Genomic DNA, 5,137 nt, shown 5'->3' on the forward strand with positions numbered 1-5,137 from the left:
ACATTTGTATTAATGTATATTAAACTCATTTTCATGGTACATGGGCATCGTTTTAATTTTTTGTCAATTAATTTAGTAAAACTTCATAATACTCCCTAAATTGGTGGACTAACCACTATAAAATCGCTATTTCTAGAGAAATGGAGACAACAAAAGTTCCAAACCTCTTTGACCTTCATCATATGTTAGTGAAGGATGCAACTATGCATTAAAACAGATTTTCATATTTTTGAATTTTTCTCAAAATCTATGGGCTAACCCCTACGAAAATACTGATTTTTTCGGTAAATGCTCTAATAATGAAGCATATGATCTTGGGGTTGTTTTAAAATTTCTAAACACATTCTACATTTGTATTAATGTATATTAAACTCATTTTCATGGTACATGGGCATCGTTTAATTTTTGTCAATTAATTTAGTAAAACTTCATAATACTCCCTAAATTGGTGGACTAACCACTATAAAATCGCTATTTTCTAGGGAAATGGAGACAACAAAAGTTCCAAACCTCTTTGACCTTCATCATATGTTACTGAAGGATGCAACTATGCAATAAAAAAGAATTTCTATATTTTTGAAATTTTTTTCAAAATCTATGGGTTAACAACCCCTACGAAAATACTAAATTTTCGGTAAATGCTCTAATAATGAAGCATATGATCTTTGGGGTTGTTTTAAAATTTCTAAACACATTCTACATTTGTATTAATGTATATTAAACTCTGTTTCATGGTACATGGGTATCGTTTTAATTTTTTGTCAATTAATTTAGTAAAACTTCATAATTCTCCCTAAATTGGTGGACTAATCGCTATTCTCTAGAAAACGGAGACAAAAAGGTTCCAAACCTCTTTGACCTTCATCATATGTTAGTGAAGGATGCAACTATGCATTAAAACAGAATTTTATATTTTGAATTTTTCTCAAAATCTGTGGCCTAACCCCTACGAAAATACTGATTTTTCGGTAAATGCTCTAATAATGAAGCATATGATCTTTGGGGTGTTTTAAAATTTCTAAACACATTCGACATTTGTATTAATGTATATTAAACTCATTTTCATGGTACATGGGCATCGTTTTAATTTTTTGTCAATTAATTTAGTAAAACTTCATAATACTCCCTAAATTGGTGGACTAACCACTATAAAATCGCTATTCTCTAGAAAACGGAGACAAAAAGGTTCCAAACCTCTTTGACCTTCATCATATGTTAGTGAAGGATGCAACTATGCATTAAAACAGATTTTTCATATTTTTGAATTTTTCTCAAAATCTATGGGCTAACCCCTACGAAAATACTGAATTTTTCGGTAAATGCTCTAATAATGAAGCATATGATCTTTGGGGTTGTTTTAAAATTTCTAAACACATTCTACATTTGTATTAATGTATATTAAACTCTTTTCATGGTACATGGGCATCGTTTTAATTTTTGTCAATTAATTTAGTAAAACTTCATAATACTCCCTAAATTGGTGGACTAACCACTATAAAATCGCTATTCTCTAGAAATACGGAGACGAAAAAGGTTCCAAACCTCTTTGACCTTCATCATATGTTAGTGAAGGATGCAACTATGCATTAAAACAGATTTTTCATATTTTTGAATTTTTCTCAAAATCTATGGGCTAACCCCTACGAAAATACTGAATTTTTCGGTAAATGCTCTAATAATGAAGCATATGATCTTTGGGGTTGTTTTAAATTTCTAAACACATTCTACATTTGTATTAATGTATATTAAACTCATTTTCATGGTACATGGGCATCGTTTTAATTTTTTGTCAATTAATTTAGTAAAACTTCATAATACTCCTAAATTGGTGGACTAACCACTATAAAATCGCTATTTTCTAGGGAAATGGAGACAACAAAAGTTCCAAACCTCTTTGACCTTCATCATATCTTACTGAAGGATGCAACTATGCAATAAAAAAGAATTTTTATATTTTGAATTTTTCTCAAAATCTATGGGTTAACCCCTACGAAAATACTAAATTTTTCGGTAAATGCTCTAATAATGAAGCATATGATCTTTGGGGTTGTTTTAAAGTTTCTAAACACATTCTACATTTGTATTAATGTATATTAAACTCTGTTTCATGGTACATGGGTATCGTTTTAATTTTTTGTCAATTAATTTAGTAAAACTTCATAATACTCCCTAAATTGGTGGACTAATCGCTATTCTCTAGAAAAACGGAGACAAAAAAGGTTCCAAACCTCTTTGACCTTCATCATATGTTAGTGAAGGATGCAACTATGCATTAAAACAGAATTTTCATATTTTTGAATTTTTCTCAAAATCTATGGGCTAACCCCTACGAAAATACTGAATTTTTCGGTAAATGCTCTAATAATGAAGCATATGATCTTTGGGTTGTTTTAAAATTTCTAAACACATTCTACATTTGTATTAATGTATATTAAACTCATTTTCATGGTACATGGGCATCGTTTTAATTTTTTGTCAATTAATTTAGTAAAACTTCATAATACTCCCTAAATTGGTGGACTAACCACTATAAAATCGCTATTTTCTAGGGAAATGGAGACAACAAAAGTTCCAAACCTCTTTGACCTTCATCATATGTTAGTGAAGGATGCAACTATGCATTAAAACAGAATTTTCATATTTTTGAAATTTTCTCAAAATCTATGGGCTAACCCCTACGAAAATACAGAATTTTTCGGTAAATGCTCTAATAATGAAGCATATGATCTTTGGGTTGTTTTAAAATTCTAAACACATTCTACATTTGTATTAATGTATATTAAACTCATTTTCATGGTACATGGGCATCGTTTTAATTTTTGTCAATTAATTTAGTAAAACTTCATAATACTCCCTAAATTGGTGGACTAACCACTATAAAATCGCTATTTTCTAGAAACACGGAGACAAAAAAGTTCCAAACCTCTTTGACCTTCATCATATGTTAGTGAAGGATGCAACTATGCATTAAAACAGATTTTCATATTTTTGAATTTTCTCAAAATCTATGGCTAACCCCTACGAAAATACTGAATTTTTCGGTAAATGCTCTAATAATGAAGCATATGATCTTTGGGTTGTTTTTAAATTTCTAAACACATTCTACATTTGTATTAATGTATATTAAACTCATTTTCATGGTACATGGGCATCGTTTTAATTTTTTGTCAATTAATTTAGTAAAACTTCATAATACTCCCTAAATTAGTGGACTAACCACTATAAAATCGCTATTCTCTAGAAAAACGGAGGCAAAAATGGTTCCAAACCTCTTTGACCTTCATCATATGTTGGTGAAGGATGCAACTATGCATTAAAACAGATTTTTCATATTTTTGAATTTTTCTCAAAATCTATGGGCTAACCCCTACGAAAATACTGAATTTTTCGGTAAATGCTCTAATAATGAAGCATATGATCTTTGGGGTTGTTTTAAAATTTCTAAACACATTCTACATTTGTATTAATGTATATTAAACTCATTTTCATGGTACAAGGGCATCGTTTTAATTTTTTGTCACTTAATTTAGTAAAACTTCATAATACTCCCTATATTGGTGGATTAACCACTATAAAATCGTTATTTTCTAGGGAAATGGAGACAACAAAAGTTCCAAACCTCTTTGACCTTCACAATATGTTAGTGAAAGATGCAATTATGCACTAAAACAGAATTTTTATATTTTTGAATTTTTCTCAAAATCTATGGGCTTAACCCCTACGAAAATACTGAAATTTTTAGTAAATGCTCTAATAATGAAGCGTATGATCTTTGGAGTTGTTTTAAAATTTCTAAACACATTCTACATTTGTATTAATGTATATTAAACTCTCTTTCATGGTACATGGGCATCGTTTTAATTTTTTGTCAATTAATTTAGTAAAACTTCATAATACTCCCTAAATTGGTGGACTAACCACTATAAAATAGCTATTCTCTAGAAACACGGAGACAAAAAAGGTTCCAAACCTCTTTGACCTTCATCATATGTTAGTGAAGGATGCAACTATGCATTAAAACAGATATTTCATATTTTTCAAATTTTTCTCAAAATCTATAGGCTAACCCCTACGAAAATACTGAATTTTTCGGTAAATGCTCTAATAATGAAGCATATGATCTTTGGGGTTGTTTTAAAATTTCTAAACACATTCTACATTTGTATTAATGTATATTAAACTCATTTTCATGGTACATGGGCATCGTTTTAATTTTTTGTCACTTAATTTAGTAAAACTTCATAATACTCCCTAAATTGGTGGACTAACCACTATAAAATCGCTATTTTCTAGGGAAATGGAGACAACAAAAGTTCCAAACCTCTTTGACCTTCATCATATGTTAGTGAAGGATGCAATTATGCATTAAAACATAATTTCATATTTTTGAATTTTTCTCAAAATCTATGGGGTAACCCCTACGAAAATACTGATTTTTTCGGTAAATGCTCTAATAATGAGGCCTATGATCTTTGGGGTTGTTTTAAAGTTTCTAAACACATTCTAAATTTGTATTAATGTATATTAAACTCTGTTTCATGGTACATGGGTATCGTTTTAATTTTTTGTCAATTAATTTAGTAAAACTTCATAATACTCCCTAAATTGGTGGACTAATCGCTATTCTCTAGAAAAACGGAGACAAAAAAGGTTCCAAACCTCTTTGAACTTCATCATATGTTAGTGAAAGATGCAATTATGCATTAAAACAGAATTTTTATATTTTTGAATTTTTTCTCAAAATCTATGGGCTAACCCCTACGAAAATACTGATTTTTCGGTAAATGCTCTAATAATGAAGCATATGATCTTTGGGGTTGTTTTAAAATTTCTAAACACATTCGACATTTGTATTAATGTATATTAAACTCTCTTTCATGGTACATGGTCATCGTTTTAATTTTTTGTCAATTAACTTAGTAAAACTTCATAATACTCCCTAAATTGGTGGACTAACCACTATAAAATAGCTATTCTCTAGAAACACGAAGACAAAAAAGTTTCCAAACCTCTTTTACCTTCATCATATTCTAGTGAAGGATGCAACTATGCATTAAAATAGATTTTTCATATTTTTGAATTTTTCTCAAAATCTATAGGCTAACTAACCCCTACGAAAATACTGAATTTTTCGTTA

Source organism: Brassica napus, chromosome A5 (assembly GCF_020379485.1).
Source record: "Brassica napus cultivar Da-Ae chromosome A5, Da-Ae, whole genome shotgun sequence".
In the NCBI taxonomy this organism is placed as follows: Eukaryota; Viridiplantae; Streptophyta; class Magnoliopsida; order Brassicales; family Brassicaceae; genus Brassica; species Brassica napus.